We start from the raw sequence: 18,258 nt of genomic DNA, 5'->3' as shown, positions 1-18,258 counted from the left end.
CACTCCCCCTGCATCAGCTTATTTGTCAGCAAAACATCTTGTGTTCAGAGCCAGGGTGACTTCACCAGCTCCCTTCAAACACACCCTGAGGTTTATTCCTTCAGTTTGTGCTCCATGGGGCAATGTGTGTCTGAGGAGTTCTGCTGGATTGTTCCTTTAGTGAAGGAGAAGGTGCTCTGGATGCTGTAGGTGCTTCTGCTCCGTTGTGCCTCTGGGCCACATCAGGGGGTCAGTGGCCCGTTTCTTACAGCTCCATTTCCCACATTGTTCCCGGGGTGGTGTTTCATCCAAACCACTCTTGCCAGGTGCAGGCTGGCAGGAAAATGAGCCTATATCCAAGACAGACTTGTGTGGGAAGGCTGGTGCGTGTGGAGAGCAGTGGATGCCACTGAGTGGAATGAGAAGCACCTCAGCCCTCCTTCAGACCCAAAGAAAGCTGCTTGTAGGCCTGTTTGGACACAAGGATCTTCTTTCTTACTGGGTAGTCCTTTGGGAAATACTATTTTTAAAATTATGTCTTTCTCTGGAGGTGCTCAAGGCCAGGTTGGATGGGACTTGAAGCAAACCTGGTCTAGTGGAAGGTGTCTTTGCAGGGTTGGAGCTGGATGATCTTTAAAATCCCTTCCAACCCAAACCATCCATGGTCTTTACTGATATCCCGGCTATCAGTGGACCTCGAAGTCATCTTCACACTGTAACAACTGCTGATGCTTTAATGAAGGCTTGCTGCCAGCTCTGCTTCCTAAACATGTCCTTATTTTTATTTGTTTGGGGTTTTTTAACAGTGACTCTCGTGCCTCTGGGAGAAGCAGCCAGCAGCAGGTCTTCTGAGCTTCGACTCTCACGTTCATAATGAGCTTCTGACCTGATGCGTCGAGTGCTCTGGGTAGAAAAGCAGTTTCAGGTGAGTAAATGAGCTTTGCGTTTTCAAGCACGTGTGTTTTTGGTGTGTTTGTTCAGTACTTTGTTTACTGTGACCTGAGTTTGGGCAAGTTCTTGGTTTGGATTTGGGTGGGCAGATATCCATTTTCCAGTATCCTTTCCAGATATTACATGGACTGTTGTGCTCCAGTATTAAATCGTAAAATCTTAAGGAAAGGCAATGGAAAGATCACTTAGATTGGTTCCTTTTCCTGGCTTCCAGGTAAAGATAACCAAGAGCAAAACTTGAGAAGATGTCAGTTGTGGATAAATACTCCCCAAACCCTACTTATAAGGAAATCTTTGCCCTTCTGGCTGTTGAAACTGGAGTGATATACTGGATAGAGAACCAGACTGGTGGCTGGAATACCTGTTTTCCATTCCCAGGTCTGGCTTTGATGTAGCTGAATGACCTGCAAAGATAAAATAAATGGGGTGTATGCCCTTTCTTGCTGCATGTAGTTATGTTTTTCTCTTTTAATAATCCTTTGAAGCTGTGTGAGGATTTTCTGAAAGGCATCTCATAAGATTTGTCGTGGTTTTGTTGGGTTTGATCCTTGCTGGGAAAGCCCCGTGACCGATTGAAGAGCTGTAGTAAAAATCAGAAAATAAAAGTGGAGCTACTGGGCATAGAAATTTTGAGAAGGAATGTGTTTTAAAAGCTGTTATTTGTTTGTATGTAGCCCCAGTGACCAGCACACTGAGTGAACAAAGTCCCTTGTGCCTCCCATTCCTAGTTGGGAAAGCTGTTGCCTTTTCCCCCCAAGTGTTTTGGAATATTAATAAACCTGAACTGGCTGATTCTGAGAGGCTGGGGTGAGAGACAGAGCAGAAAAGCAGCTTTCAGTTGTGATTCTTCCTGATGCAGTTGTGATTTTTTTCCTGTGGTGCCCTGAGCAAATTTTGTTTTTTGGAAAAGTTGGTTTTAGCCCCTCTCCTGTGGCTGTCCCAGGGCTCCACGTATCTGGATCTCACAGGTTGATTAATCAAGATGTTGAGTGGCTTTTCCACAGAAATACCACCAAAAATAATGAGAAAAATGCTGTGGCTGAACATCAGCACCGCTAAAATTGAGGGAACTGGGGTTTTTTGCATGTTGCAGGTCAGGTGAGTTGGTCTGAGCAGGTTTTTGGAGCTGTTGCTTCCTGAAAGCTGCACCTGTGTCATAGTGGTTCAAGACAAACTGTAATATTTAGGCTTGTTTTAAGCAGTCGTGCAAAATTCGTGTCTTCCCCACCCTCCTTCAGCTACATCAACATTAAGAGCAGAAGATGCTTTTAGCAGACACCAGAAGCTCCTGTCACTGTGTTGGTTCAGCTCCTGTTTGCTCTGCACCCAGTACACAGACATCGTGAATAATGGAGTGATCTGTTACTTAAAGTTTAATGCAGGTTTAATTGGGGTTGAACATCAACAGGTGCAGTGCAAGAGGCTGCTTTGGAAAAGATTCCAAGCGAATGTGGTGGGGTCTGTGTCGTTGGATTGTTCCCTCTGACCGGGGCAGGGATTGTCCCCCTGGAGAGACCCGGAGGGGCTGGAGCGTGTGCAGGGAAGGGAACGGAGCTGGGGAAGGGGCTGGAGCAGCAGGAGCGGCTGAGGGAGCTGGGGGGGCTCAGCCTGGAGCAAAGGAGGCTCAGGGGGGACCTTCTGGCTCTGCAAGTCCCTGACAGGAGGGGGGAGCCGGGGGGGTCGGGCTCTGCTGCCAGGGAACAAGGGACAGGAGGAGAGGGAACGGCCTCCAGCTGTGCCAGGGGAGGCTCAGGTTGGCCAGGAGGAGGAATTTGTTGCTGGAAAGGGTGGTGAGGCCTTGTCAGGGGCTGCCCAGGGAGGTTTGGAGTGCCCATCCCTGGAGGTGTCCCAGGAAGGCCTGGCCATGGCACTCAGTGCTCTGGGCTGGGGGACAAGGGGGGCATCGGGCACAGGGGGAGCTCCAGGATCTCAGAGGTCTCTTCTAACCTTAGTGATTCTGTAACTCTGTGGCACAGGTTGTCATTTATGTGCAGATATTCACTTGCTGGTGCCTTGGTAGCTGGGACCTCTGGTTTTTGTGTATTTATCTCACTATACAGCAACATATGTTCTGGACTCGGGGTCACAAAGCACATAGATGACTCTTTACTGAGATGCAGGGATTTCAAATAGTAGAATATCAAGACACTGCTGTCTTTTCAATGGCTTTTTTTTCCCTTTCTTTCTGTCTTTCTTCTTGGTACGAGTATTATTTTTTTAAATAAAGGAAAAACATCCCTTTCCTCAATTGTTCGCTTTGCAAAACTCGAGACTTAAAATAATCCAGGAAGCCTTTTGTTATATAAATATACTCATCCTTCTCCTGGCACAGAATGTGCTTGCTAGAGCTGCTTGCTGCATTCTCTCTTAAAACTTAAATTTCAGTGGCTCTGAAGGAGAAACCCAGGGCTCAGAGAGCAAAGCAGGCACTGATTGCTGTGTAATCACAGGGTAACAGAGCAGTGCAGAGCAGTGGTTTGTGCCTGGAACTCAGTTCCTGTGTCTCAGTGATTTTTGTTTAAGCTTGTTACAGTCAGGTGTGCTTATACCTCCCAAATTTAGCTCCCTGGGAACAGGGCCTCGGTGTTTGTGCTGTCTTTTGAAAATATTGGTGCTTAAGTTGCTTCTGGAGAAATAGAAACGTGTGTGAATGCAGCAAGGGCTTGGAATGGTTAAAAGTAAATTCCAGTGCAGACTTACTCAGTAGTCAGATTTCCCAATTAAATGGGCAGCAGTTGGCTATAGCAGATGTTTAAAAAGAAAAGGAACAAAAAAATCACCACCAAAACCAACCCCAATACCCACCACCACCACCAAAAAACCAGCACCCTGGGAAATGTCAAATAATCTTGTTAAAAGTGGTGACTGGTTGCTGGGTGTTGTCTTGTGCATGGATAAACACCTTTGGGGGAATACATGAATCATGTACAGAACTGAATGTGACTGCAGAGTGTTTCTGTGTCCTCTGTAGGCCATGAGTTCATTGTGGCACTGACTTTTTGAGTGATACCTTTGCTTAGCTTCAAGCCTGAGCTTGAAGCTGCTGCTGACTGAGGAGGCCCCTCGAGGGGACAGGTTGAAGTATCCCAGTGGAAGCACTGCCTTATTCCCCCTCTGCACACAACTGGGAAGACCTTTTCCAGCACCACCTGGCCAACCTGCTGCTGGCTTTATCCTCACACTCTGAGAAACCATGGGCATCCTCCTCAGCTCCTGTTGGACTTCTCTACCAGCCTTCAGGTTGGACATCAGGAAGAATTTCTTCCTGGAGAGGGTGGTCAGGCCTTGGCAGGGGTTGCCCAGGGAGGTGGTGGAGTCCCCATCCCTGGAGGTGTCCAAGGAAGGACTGGACATGGCACTTACCCAAACCTAAAAGTCTAATGGAATTTTGGAGCAAAGGTCATGTGTTCCCTGTGTTCAGTTTGTTGGCTTGATTGTGTTGGATTTTGGTACATTTCCTAGCTGCTTATTAAGTAGCTTGGCTGGTTCTGGGTGCTGTTGATCATTTCAGTCTTGTCTCCTGATTCATTTGCCTTCAGACAGGGAGCTGCTCCCCTGTTTCTTGGAAAAGGCAGGGATGTGCTGGCAGGAAGTGGCTGCACTTAAAGCAAATAGGCTGTACCTGCTGATGATTAATCCTTAACCTGCAGAAGGAACCTTCTTTTTCCAGCTTTGTCGCCTGAATTAGCAGATGATTGTTCCTTTGTCCCGAAGCTGCCCAGGCTGACTCTGAGGTTGATTCATGGCTTAGGGGCCCCAGTAATAGGATTTCCCGTCAGGGTGTGCTCACCGGTCCTCACAGGGCTTCAAAGACAAAATGGGTTTTCCCTCTTGCTTTGCATCCTCTTGGCTTGTGCTCCTTTTGGCCTTGGCTTCATTTTTACTCCTGGAGTCTCGCAGACACGAGGTTTCAGCTGGTTCGTGCCCTCCCGACTCTTTTCAAGTGTCACCTCCCCAGGATGTCTGGGGATGGGACAGGCCGTGCTCTACTTGGGTTCAAGTGCTTGAGGATTGAATGTAAATGAATTTAGTCTTTATTTGAAAGGCTTTGAACTACAGCACAGCTCTTTTGCAGCTCTTTTTGCTCCCTTTGAAGGCTGAGCAGCTGATGCTGTACGTGACTGTTCCCTTAGCGTGCAGTTAAAACATCAACTATTACATTGACGTGCAAATGTTATTTTGTGCTGAAGTCATGCTGGAAATAGTTCAAAATGTCTTGTTTATTTGGATTCACCATCTCGCTGAGCTCTAATCTTGTTTTGCTCTCTGGTTTCTGTCTGGTGTCTCTGCAGTCAGCAGAGCTGTGTTCAAACTGAGGGGCTGAGCTTTTGGGGTACGTGGGCATCCTCCGGGGCTGCAGCCCAGGAGCCACAGGCTGTGAGGGCAGCTCTCCTGGGGCTCGTGTCTTTGGGGAAGCTGCATTATTAATCGGTTGTCTTCCCCCAGCTTCAGTCAGGGATGCAACAGGTTGAATTAGACCCTGTGCCCTGCTCAGGTGAGACCCCCCTGCAGAGCTGCTCCAGCCCTGGGAACAGCACAGCAAGGACATGGAGCTGCTGGAGCCAGTCCAGAGGAGGCCCCAAGAGGATCCGAGGGCTGGAGCAGCTCTGCTGGGAGGAAAGGCTGGGAGAGTTGGGATTGTTCAGCCTGGAGAGGAGAAGCTTTGGGGTGACCTGATTGTGGTCTTCCAGGGCCTGAAGGGAGCCTGCAAGAAATGTGGAAATCCTATTTCCAAGGGCCTGGAGTGCCAGGACAAAGGGGAATGGCTTCCCACTGCCAGAGGGCAGGGTTAGATGGGATATTGGGAAGGAATTGTTCCCTGGGAGGGTGGGGAGGCCCTGGCCCAGGTTGCCCAGAGAAGCTGTGGCTGCCCCTGGATCCCTGGAAGTGTCCAAGGCCAGGTTGGACGGGGCTTGGAGCAACCTGGGCTAGTGGGAGGTGACCCTGCCCATAAAGGTTGCAAGAAGATGATTTTTAGGGTTCCTTCCAAATCAAACCATTCTGGGATTCTGTTAAATAGCTTTCTCTTTCTGGACAAGCACCAACTGGTTAGTTCATTTATTTTAATGACAGATGCAGTTCTTCGAAATGACTGACTGCATAGTTTCATTTTTTTATTTATTTTCATTTTTATTTTCATTTGTTATTCAGCAGATAATATGGTTATTGGGATTCTTGCACAAGGTATTTTGTTGCAGTTCATTCCTGAAATGTTTCTGTCTGTGTTTTCAAGATGCATGAAATCAAAAAGGTTTTTTTCCTGGCCTGTGCTGTGCCCATTCCCAGTAAGTAGTTGAAAGGCTGTCAGCAACTGTTTTGACAGATTTCCACGTACTCCTTGGGAAGACAAAATGTTACATTTAACATATTTTGCTCCATAGGGATAAGTAACACAGCAAAGGATGGATGAAATAATTTGGTAATTAAAATGCTGAGGGTTTTTGTAGTCCCAGCAGAGGATGTCTGATCTGTCACCAGTCCTGTGTGCCTGTCCCAACTACTCCTGTCATGTGTGTGTCCCAGACACCCAGGCAGACTTAAATACCCTCCTGGCCAGAGCGTGCTCCTGCTTCAGGGACCTCCCTGCCCTTTTTCTGCCTTGTGGAGTCTCCAGACGCGGACACATCACCAAATTCCCCAAGCTTTGCAAAGAGTTTCTTGGAAAGCTCATGGAAATACAGGCCTGGGGAGCTCCCTGATCTGTGGGGCACGTCCTGGAAGGCAAGTGGCAGAAAAACAAGGGCCATACTTTGCACAAATGCTGCTGCTGTTATTAGGGTGTGTTATCCAGGTTACTCCACGTGTTTTGGGAATGCTCTTGCTGATCCAGATTAGCTGATGCAGCTGCTTGTGTCTGCCCCCTGCTAAAGGTGTTGGTGGTGTGTGTCTGACAGCACAAGTGCCCTGCCAGTGCTGGTTCCTCAAACTCTGCCTGCTCCAAAAATAGTGATCTAGCCTGGAAAGCGTTGAACTGGAGCCAGCAGCAGGTGCAGAGTCGAGCACTGGAGGTGAGGCAGAGGTGGACTAACAGGTCTGGGCTTAACAGTCAGCAGGGACAACAGGCAGCTTGCCTGGAACCAGGTGCACACTCCACTTGCTCTTCCTCTTCATCTCTTGGTCTTCTGTGAAGCTTCTCAGCTGAGCACCGAGGCTGCAAAGGCACCGTGTGCAGTTGTGCAGTTTTGCTGATGTGTTTGAAGTCCCCAGACTGTTGATCAGGCAAACCTGCTGCTAAATGGATGCTCTAATTCCCAGTGAATGCTGTGATCATAAACATTATCCTACATCACAGGAACGATTTGAAAACCAGTGTGTATTCCTCAAGCTGTCAGTTGTCTTTCAGCACCCTGGTTGTGCTCTTTCATCTTCAAATGCTCGTGCTGAAGCTCAAATAACCCTACCTGTCAGCAGTTAGAGGGGGTCTCTGCCTGCCTCCAGCTCCTTCATAGCTGTACCTGGCAGTTTAAAAGCTGTTTACAAAGGACATAAGGCAAGGCAGTGTTGTAGCTGCTGTTTCTCTAATTGGTTTTTCTCATCCTCGGTGATATTCAGCACGAGGTTGTGGTTGAGCTTGTGTTTGAGCTCAGCTTGCTCAAAGCAAGGTGAGCTTTCTGCTCAGGACCCTGAAGGACCAGGGCATCTGCTTCTGTGTGGTAATTTGAGGTGGAGTGAAAAGGGACTTCTTAAAGTAAACCTGTGTTGTCAGCCCATGTTGGGAGGAGTTTGAGGTGCTGAAAACGTTGGGGGGGGGGAATAATCTGTGTCCAGGAGGAGTTTCAGGATACAGCTCTGCCCCTGGGTGCACTGTATTAATGGCACAGTTAGGTGCTGTTTCCACATGAAGATCATAAGGCAGGTAAGGAATCAGATGTGTGCTACAAGGTCAGTAAAGCTGTTAAGCAGCAATCAGTTACTAATAAAAACCAGGGTTTTTTCTCTGCACCTCCCTTTTATTGGTGCTGTGTCAAGAAATAAATACAGATGGCCAAAATGTGTACGTGTATATGTATATTTATTTGACTTTTTTACAAAGCACAAACAGCTTGAGATGTGTGGAGGAAGACAAATGCACAGAGAGGGTTGTGGTTAATTCCTTTTTCTGCTGCTCTGGTGGAAATGAAGTTTTGGAACTGAGAAATTTAGAAGTTACTGCACTTTCCAGGCACTTTCCAGGCTCTTTCCTGTCTCTGAAGCCTAATGTGTGTTTCCACAACACTGTCAGGATGCAAAAACATTATTAGTTTGGGGTTTTGTTCTGCTCTTGGGAGGCTTTTTTAATGGAATTTGGAGATCCTTACACTGAAAATAGCTGCAAAGTCAAACTGGCGAATGAACAAATATTATTAGTGAAGTAGGAGAGAACAGAATAAGCTGCTGTAAAAAGAAAATAATTTAAAAAACCGTTTTTCTCCATGATTCCCCATGTCTTTAATTCTCTGTCTCCAAAAAGGGAAAGGTTCAGCACAGGATGCTGAAGGTGATCAAAGGCACAGAGCACCTGTTGTAAAAAAGGAGGTAAATAAACTTTGACTCTTCAGTGTGGAGAAGAAATCATGGTGAAGGGAGGGAGTGAGAAAAAGAATGTTTTGGGAGTGTGAGCTTTGCATCTTCCCAAGAGGATGACTGTACCCTGGCCTTCCTCACTGGAAAAAAACCAAGGAAGCATGAGCTTATAACAAGGGAAAGTTTTTTCCTTTTGGCAGTGTTGTTCTTTTGGTGATGTTTTTGTTTTGGTGGTGTGGTTACTCTGTGGTATTCCCTGCTGCAGGAATGTTGCTGGAAGGTTACATATTCAAAGGAGGCTGGATAAAACCCAACCATGGCTGTTAAAGACTCCTGGCTCAGGGAACAGTTATTAAAGCAATGTTTTGAAAAATCCCAGACTGGGTCAGGCTGGAAGGGACCACAGTGGGCATCTGGTCCCACCTCCCTGCTCCAGCAGGGCCAGCCCAGAGCACAGGGCACAGGAGTGTGTCCAGATGGGGCTGGAATATCCCAAGGAGGAGACTTCACACGCTTTAGACAATCTGTTCAGGGCTGGGTCACTGCCCAGCCAACAAGTTCTTCCTCCTGTCCAGCTGGAACTTCCTGGGCATCAGTTCCTGCCCGTTCCTCCTGTGCCATTGCTGGGCCCCCCGAGCAGAGCCTGCTCCATCCTCTGCCCCCTCCCTGCAGCCCCTCCAGACATGGCTGAGGGCCCCTCTCAGGCTCTGCTCTGGAGGCTGAACAGCCCCAGCTCCCTCAGCCTTTGCTGCTCCCAGAGCTGCTCCATCCCTTGGGCATCTCCGCAGCCTGCGCTGGCCCCGCTCCAGGAGCTCCCTGGCCCTGCTGTGCTGAGGAGCCCGAGCTGGGCCCAGCCCTGCAGATGTGCCTGCCCAGGGCTGGGCAGAGGGGCAGGATCCCCTCCCTGCCCTGCTGCCAACGCTCTTCCTGGTGCCCCCAGGATCCCACTGCCCTCCCTGTCCCCAGGACACACGGCTGGGCAGGGACAGCTGGTTGCCCACCAGGACCCCCAGGTCCTTCTCCCAGAGCTGCTCTCCAGCTGGTCCCCCCAGCCTGTGCTGGTCCCTGGGGTTGTTCCTCCCCAGGTACCTTTGAAGAAGGTGATTCATCTGCGTTGAACTGTCTGTAGAAACCTGGAACTTCCTTTTGGAGGTCATAAATCCACAGGGCTGTTTTCCAGTGCCATGTCACGGACTTGTGGAATGCAGGGGCTGCAACCTGGAGCAGCAAAGGCAAGGCAGGATTTCTCGGCTCCCATGTAACAGCAAATGACTCAGGTGATAACAAGCTGGTGTTGAGGAGCAGATGATTGCAGCAGGTGTCCTGGCTGATTCCCTGTGTTCCTTGACCGAAGTTTTGCAGTCTGGAGCTCCCAGGAGCGTGCTGGGAGCCGGGTGGGTTGGAGTGGCAGTGTGCCAGCTGGTGCCTGGGGTAATGATCAGGTTACTGTGGTGCCTTGGAGACAGATGGGCTCCAACATTACCCTGGAAACTCAATTTTCAGCGTGACGTAATGTTTGGGTAGAGCTGGAACTCTGGGATTGCACCTTCACCCGCGGAGGGTGAAGGTTTCTTATGCTCAGTGTCACTTTTTACTACAGGGGGGTGGTTTGCTTGGCTGGCTTATGAAAGGAGTGAATTTCCCTGGAGATATTGATGTTCAGCAGCACGTGGGTGTTAGGAGGCTTTGGGAGGTGGAGGAGGATGGAGATGGAATCATGTCCTTTGAATCAGAGCTGTGTTGGTATGCTAGAAAGAGACTGGCAGCTGTAAAAAGAGGGGGGGGGGAACCCTCAAACATTGAACCACTCACTGCATGATTTTGTGTGGACTTGGAGCAGGAGGTGTTTTAAGAATTTATGCTGGACCGAGTGGGATGAAAATTGAAGTGTAGGTGAGAGTGTGGAGGAGGTCACTGCCAACAGCTGCTCATCAGGGGTACCTTGGAAATCAAAAGAGCCTTCATTTAGTTGGCTCCATCCCAAGGCATGGACTTGGTGACCTGTGTGATAACTTTGAGAGTAAATTCCAAGTGATTTATCCCTCTTCTGATCTCCCTTGAACCCTGAACTGCTCGTGTCTGTTGCTGTCAAGTGGCTCCTTCTGTATTTATGAGCAAGTTGCAAACTACTGACCTGCTTTGCCTCCTGTGAAAGGCAAGTGATAGTTCTCGCTGGAGATGGCAAGGGCAGTATTTCTGGATGTGCCTGGACTAAATTTACTGTTAGGAACTGAAAAGTGTGGATGCTGATGATTGTTGGAAGGAAAAGCGTGTATTTACTGCACGGCGGCAATAGATTTATAGACAGATAGTTTGGTTTATAGATAAATATTTTTGCCTCTATTTCTGTAGCCCCAAGCAGTAGATTTTAAAACCTAAACTTTGCTATAATCTAGAGACCTTTTTACATTTTTTTTTCCCTATCCCATCTGCTGAGTTCTTCACTCACGGCTCAGATGTCACGTGGCGCCACGAGAGCCAAGAGAAGTGACGCATCCTGGTATCCCATGGTAACTCTCCCTTTCCTTCGTTTTTAGCTCCTTTGCTTTGCTCCCAGATAGAATAACCTGCCCGTGGGATTGGATTTGCTTTGCTCATAAATAGGTGAAGGTTAGGTTGCACTGTTTCCAGCCTAGGAAATGATTTGCACTCGGTAACCCAAGTTGCCCTTTAAAACCCACAAATGAACAGCCCGACAAAGCACACACCACACAACCCCCGCTCCACACCACAACCAGCCCCCACCAGAGCCAGAAATCTCGAAGCTCCCCACCCAAACTTCTCGACATGCTATCGGTGGGGTTTTTTTACTCTGTTTACCTTTCAGGATATTGTCTGAGAAGTTTTTGCAAACCACAAGTAGATACCCTGCAAGCAGAGTTAAAATGCTCACCAAAGCTCAATTTGCAATTCAGGTCTTGAAGTTCACACGGGCTTTGCAGCTGGAAACTTGTTAGGTGAGGCTTTTTTTTTTTTTTTTTCTTCTTTCCTTTCTTCACCACCCCCACGAGTTGTTTTTAACCCCTGATTGTTATATGCAGTTAGTGCCTGCAACTTCATTAGAAATATCCAATTTATTTCCCGAGAAGAGCTCGTGGGCTTGCATTCAGATGAGCTGATTCTTTAGAATTCTGATTACTTTTTGAAAAATGGGTCACTTCATCAAAAATGGCTGGGGTTGGAAGGGACCTTAAAGATCATCTCATTCCACCCCCTGCTATGGGCAGGGACACCTTCCACTGGACCAGGTTGCTCCAAGCCCTGTCCAACCTGGCCTTGAGGCATCCACAGCCTCTCTGTGCCAGTGCCTCACCACCCTCAAAGGAAAGAATTGATTTAAATTAATTAAATCCGTTTTCCCTTCTGTGCCTGTCTATGCAGTGTAACTTCATCGTGTTAAAACAGCAGTGGTATGAATTGGGCAGCCTGAAACTCGAGGCTGCAAATAGAGCAGCTCCTCACTAGGTGTAAACAGCAAGTAGAGCCCTTGCAGTTGCACGGGGGGAGACCTTGAACCTCTTGCATCCTGTTCCCAAACTCTTCTGCTTCCGTTTTCTCTGCGCATTAAAACCCAGCTAAAGCAATGTGTGGCTGGTTTAACTTTTGCCCTGCCAGCTGGAGTTTTGCTTTGGGGGGGAGAGCTTTCAGAAGCCCAGTTTATCCTTGGGGAAGGTGGTTTTGCTCACGACCGAAGTTTTGCAGCCTGGCAGGATTTGCATTTGCCGTTGCCACAGCTACGAGTGAGCTCGTGGCATTTCGGAGGGATGGAGCAGGAGTGAGTTTTCAGAATTAAGGTGCCAGTGCACGGAGATGGCTCGTCCTGGTGTGTCCAGCTGATTTGGGGTCACGTTTTGAACAAGGGGAGGATGCGACAGCGGTGTTTGTGTGCGGGGGAGGCACAGGGACGTCCGGAGCGGTTCCGGGCTGCCTGGATTTGGGGCAGTTGATGTGCAGGATGTTTGCTCTGAACTTGCTGCTGAGCTGCCACCTGATCCACCACATTCCTGCGGGCACCTGGATGTTGGGAAGTACTGCAGGACTTCTCTGATGTGCTTCCCTGGCCCTACCGAAGCAGGGGAAGGATCTCGTGCTGCTCCAGACAGGTATTTAGTAGGAATTTGTGTTCTGAATTCCCTCCTGTTCCATTTTGGTTCCACGGTGCTGCCTTAGCTGTGGGCTTGCATCAGGAGTGCTGCTGCATGGCTAAATCCAAACAATAGCCTGCTTGTGGCAGCTGAAAGTGGTGGTGGAAAAAAATCCCCCCTCTGGAATTGCAGGGAAAAAACAAGCCTGTTTGCAGCAGGAATCAGCAGGAGTCTATGAAGTCAAACTTTAATTATTTCTCCAAATTTTTTGCATAGCTTATGATGATTTAAGCATAAATTGCTTAGAAAAAGTCCTTGACCTGTCTTCCAGTTACTGATTGCTTCATGGCAGGGGGGTTGGAACGAGATGTTCTTTAAGGTCCCTTCCAACCCAAACCATTCCATGATTCTGGGATTTGGATGGCCATGGGGTCGATATCAGACAATGGTTAGTTACCCTGTAACCTGATGTTCTGCCACTGTAATCATTGTAAGTAAGTGTGGAATATTTAATAAGTATATAATTGGATTTACAGTTTCATCTAAATAAGATTTAAAAACTGTGAGCTGCCTTGCAAGTTGGGTTTCTCCTTTTTCCTTGTGACAGCCTGCCTGGCTGTACCTCTCACTCCAGCATTGCCTCCTGCTCACATCATCAACTGTGTTTCAAAAACTGCCTGCAATGGCTTTTACCTGCTCCAGTGCTGATTCTTGGTCTGTAAATGGTTAAAAATAAGCTATTTTCTTTATATTACCTTACACAAAACACTCCCACAACACTGCTCAAAAGTCCTAGACCTGTTGAACAACAGAGGTGCTCACCTGAGGAAACTGCAGATGGAGGAGATAGAAAAGCTGGAGCTGGGGACAGGAGGAGTGTGGTGTGTGGCAAACTCAGTTAATACAGGGATTGGAGCTGGAGTGAGGGACTGAATCTGAAATGTTGTGAGCAGGTGGCACCTTCTTCCCCCAACAAACAACTGTAACTTGTCTTACAGGTCACTTAACTGGCATTGTGTCTATTGACCTGGGCTCCTTTAAAGGTTTTATTATTGCATTTTATTATGGCGCTGTTGAGGTTCTGAACTTCTGTGTGAGAAAGTGCTTTTTATTGATGATGTGCTTAAGGTTTTTTTTTGCTGTGTTGGAAGGTCTTTGTCTGCTATGGCTTTCTATTTTTGGAGCTAAGGATACGTAGGCTTATGGATTAAAAAACAAACAAACAAACAAAAAACCACAAAGGAAGGAGAAAACCCTCAAAACAAACCTAACTGTGGTGTCAGTAACCAAACTGCAGCTCTGACACAGAGGGAAGCCAAGGTTGTAGGGGAATTCACAAGGAATAAAACAAGCAGCACATGGTATCTGGATCCAACTGAAGAGCCTGTCGACCACAGAAGGTGTAGAAAGGTGGATTGTTGAGTTTATGGGAGCCCCATCAGTGTGTGGTGAGCTGGTAGGGTGGAGAGGGAAGGTAAATTCTGCATGTGTGACTTGGCCTGATGATAATCTAGAAGAAGACTACAGGCTCTAGTGCAGCCAGGAGTGCCAGAGCTGAGACCCAGCAGTGCTGCTGCTCACTGGATGAGACTGGCCAAGGAATAAAGGTCAGAATTACTGGGGAAAGCCTTTTGGCACCAGCGTGGTGCTGTCTGCAAGTGAAGTTTATCCCTGCAGGCAGCTGCTCACCCCAGGGACTGGCCAGTTTTGGCTTTTGCTATTTGGTTGTTGTTTGTTTTTTGGTTTTCTTTTTTAATCCTCTTGGCTTGGTAACTATCCAGAACACACCCCAGGGGTGTCTGGTTGCAGCTAAGGGATTACCTTTCTGGGAAGGAACTGGTGGAGCCTGTGTGAGGCTGAAGAAGAGCTTGGGTGAGAGTCTTTTGCTGTGAGGTATTTGTGTTCCTTGAGTCCCACACCCTTCACCGTGGAAAGGCAAAGGAAAAGAGGGTTTTCTGCTCTCCACTGTGGATACTGGTGAAATATTTATATTGGGAAGTGTTGTTTCCCATGGGAATCCATGTCCCTTCCTCTCTAAGAGACATTCTTTCTTGCACAGTCCAGTCTGATGTTGTGGTGTAATTTAATGCTTCCAGTCCAAGAGGTTAAACAGTGATTTAAAAATAAAAAAAAAAAAAACCCTCTGCATCTCAGAATGACTTTTGAACTAGCACAGGCAGGAGAAAATCCCTGTGTGGATTATTTGGTCTCTTGGGTTTTGGTCTTGTTTTTCACTGGCCCTAAAAGCATCCTGAGGTTAAAATTAGAATAATAAACACTTACAAGGGAATTTTCTACAGTCAGCTTTCATTTAGCGCTGAAAGCCCTGAAAAGCTGTGGTCCATTTTGGGATGCTGAGTTTTTTCCTTGTCTGTTTTAGAGATGAATGATTGATGTGGAAGCTTGAATTTACCCTTAGTTAGTGGTGTAGCAAACACAGTCTTCAGCTGTATTAACAGTTAGTCAGTACTGCAAGTATTTAATGAATAAGGAAGGTCTTTTCTGCTGAAATCTTGTCAAGTTTTTAACCTCATTGATCACAGAAAGCCCTGTAGCCTCCCTTAAACAGGAGAAGGAGCTGCTGTGTCTGTCTCAGGTGTATTTAAGGAAGGAAGGCTGTTACTTCTGTCAGTAGATGAACGACCCAAACCTCTATTGAGGTTCCTGTTGGGTGATTCTGTAATGAAACTCTGGCTGTGCTGTGTTGGTTTTATTGTTTGTCATCATTCACACCCTCAGGGTTGGTGTAAGGATGTCCCCTGCACCTCACTTTATGCTTTTTTGATTCAGGACCACTCAGAAAAGACACGTTGGGGAACAGGTTGTAGCTGCCTGAGGTGTAACATCCAGACTCCAAATGTGCTTCTTTGGAGCAGGATGGAGTCCTGGCTCCCTCCCCACTGCTGTACTGTTCCCATATATACTTCTTTCTTTCTCTTCCTGTGTGTGTGCCTGTGGTTTTGGTTTTATTTCTCAGTAGCCACGATCCCCCTGGAACTGCAGCCAGACGTTCATTATTGTGCTTTGCAGCCTCACAGGCTCCTTTGGGTGGATCTCAGTGGTGTGCTGAACGTGCAGTATCCCTGTTTCCCTGCTTGTTTTGTTTGCTCTGTGAGTGCCAAATGCAGTCTGCTGGCATCCTACAGCTGGAATGCATCTCTTGTAGAGGAGCCACCCCATTACAGCAGGGTAACATGTACAGACCCTTCCTGGCTGGACCCAAATGCCTCATTTAATCAGTAAGTAGCCCTGGAACCTACTGCATGGTGCTCCTTGGAAATAATCTGAGTGCCAGGCAGGAGCAGCAAGAAGGTGAAACACAAATATAGAGGCTCTGTTACAAGCCTTGGGGCAGGAAAATGTGCAGAGCTCATTAAAGCAGCTCCTGGCACTGTTTCCATATAAACAGTCCCTCTCTGAGGCTGCTCCCCGTTGCCCACAGCCAAAATTGGATGGCTTGGTCAGGCTGGTGGGGAGATGAAGCTGCAGATTAACTGATGGGGAGTAACCACGAGTGGTTTGCTTGTGGAGAACAACCAACCTTCCCTCTTTGGCGGGGCAGATGGATTTTGGGGGTGCTGCCACACCAGCTGCTTCCATGAGAACCAAAACGCCTGACTTAAGGAAGCCTGTGCTGATGCACATTACAGAGACAGGGCTGCTAATGCTTTTATGGCAGTGAGGAGCTCAATTAGGCTGCAATTAGCAGCTTCTCTTTTCCCTTGCAAGTCCAGAGAGGATTCTGTAGTTATTTCTATGTTTGGTTGGTTCTGCTTTATTTGGTTTAATTCAGTTATAAACCAGAAGCTTATACTGCCCAAGAGAAGAGTACCACGTAAATGGGCTTTGTTGTGTGCTGAGAGTGCTGCAAGTGTAAAGCAACTCCTTTGCCTCCCTAGGATGAGCAGCTTTGATGTTTGGAGATGCTGGGCTAAACTTCCTATTCACATGTGGAGTTTTTAAAGGCAAAACTGTGAGTGAGCTGAGAATCTGAGCCCTTGTGCAGGCCAGGAGATCAGTGTAGGGAATCCCTGTTGTTTCAGGGCTGCCTCTTCGTGCACCTATTCACAGAATCCCAGAATGGTTTGGGTTGGAAGGGACCTTAAAGCACGTCTCATTCCACCCTCTGCCATGGGCAGGGACACCTTCCACTAGCCCAGGTTGCTCCAGCCTGGCCTTGGACACTTCCAGGGATCCAGGGGCAGCCACAGCTTTGCTGGGTAACCTGTGCCAGGGCCTCCCCACCTTCATAGAGAAGAGTTTCTTCCCAATATCCCATGTATCCCTGCCCTCTGGGAGTAGGAACCCATTCCCCTTGTCCTGTCACTCCAGTTCCCAATGAACAGTCCCTCTCCAGCTTCCCTGTAGCCCCCTCAGACTCTGAAAGGTGCTGTGAGGTCTCCACACAATCTTCTCCTCTCCAGGCTGAACAGCCTCGACTCTCTCAGGCTAACCCTGGAAAACACCCATGGGAAGAAGTCAGAATCGTGGATGGCCTTAAATCCCCACGACCAAACACGTGCAGCGAGTCAGCTTAAAATTGCAGTGGTGTCTTTTTTGCGCTGGGTGAGGACACCACGAGTGCTGTGGCCACATCTCTGGCAGCTGCCACGGCCCATCTCAGCTGTGCTCTCCTCCTCCCTGCTCAGCCCCCAGCCTGCTCACTCTATTTGCAAAGAGAGGAAAAGGAGGAGGAGGTGTGCTAAACTGAGAACCAGGCAAGACAAATGCGCTAACACTTGGATAGAAACATGTTTTATCTTGAGCTCTCATACAGAAACCTTAATTCTGCCCGGAATCTTCCCTGTCCCTCCTTTCTAGGGTGAAATCTGAATACGTAGGATCAGTTTTGTACTTCCCTCCACTGCTTGTGGCTTCCACTGACCTTTTTGCCAGACTCTGGGAACAGGGAACGTTAGAGATTTTAAAAAAAATTACAACTTTATCTCTTGGCCTTAGAATGAAAAACTTGAGGATTTCAGTTCTTACAAGTAGTTGTCTACCAAGTTAAGGAAGATTTTAGCTAGTAAACCTAGAGGATATCCATGTCTTGCTTTGCTGTAAAAGAGGATAATCATCCTCTGGTTTTTAGAGGTGATACAGAGCATTTGTGGAGCTGAGGGCTTTTTAAAAGTATTCATCTAAGAGGTGATGTTTAGAAAAAGAAAAACCAAAAAAAGGCAAAAGGAGGAAAAACTTGAGATGGAGACTGTAAGGGAGCTTTAAGGAATCTGGTAATCCCAGGGAGTCTGATGATGGAACACCTCCTGACGGCGCTGTTAACGTTCCCAGTCTCTGACCCCTGTGTCACACTGAGAAAGCAGAATTTGAGCCAAACCATGGCAAAGGCGAGTTAGCAAGTGCTGGAAACTGAATCTTAGCCTTGAGAGTGAGATACAGCACATGGGGGTTGTTCCTGCTGAGCTGGTGTGGGATCTGTCAGCGCTGTGACATTGTGGGGTTGTGCCCTGGGCCGTGCCTCAGGCAGGGCCCGGGCGCTGCTTCTCAATATTTGTGTGTGTCATGAATCGTATCTGGGGTGGGAAAATGAACAGCAAAATGGTCCCAGAACCACGGGCTGGGTGAGGCTGGAGGGCACCTCTAGAAGGTCGTCTTGTCCAAGCCACCCTTGTCAGGCAGGGTCACCTAGAGCTGGTTGCCCTGGGCTGTTTGCCAGACTCTCTCTGGTGTGTCCACGTGTCTTTTCCAGAGCTGGGCCCAGCACTTCAGCAGTGGTCTC

General features: G+C 48.0%; 1 protein-coding gene across 4 annotated transcripts in view; it reads left to right on the top strand.

The window, feature by feature from the left end:
* SGMS1 (sphingomyelin synthase 1) overlaps window positions 1-18,258 on the top strand; it is an 85,404-nt gene that overhangs the window by 22,627 nt on the left and 44,519 nt on the right. For all 4 annotated transcript variants that reach the window (XM_032695758.1, XM_032695754.1, XM_032695756.1 and 1 more), the window contains exon 2: window positions 786-904. The gene's annotated coding sequence lies outside the window, so the exon portion shown is untranslated. The remainder of the gene's footprint in view (window positions 1-785; window positions 905-18,258) is intronic.

The sequence above is a fragment of the Chiroxiphia lanceolata genome, chromosome 8, assembly GCF_009829145.1.
Source record: "Chiroxiphia lanceolata isolate bChiLan1 chromosome 8, bChiLan1.pri, whole genome shotgun sequence".
Lineage (NCBI taxonomy): Eukaryota > Metazoa > Chordata > Aves > Passeriformes > Pipridae > Chiroxiphia > Chiroxiphia lanceolata.
The sequence above is the reverse complement of the archived record's forward strand: the minus strand, read 5'-3'. Positions and strand labels throughout refer to the sequence as shown.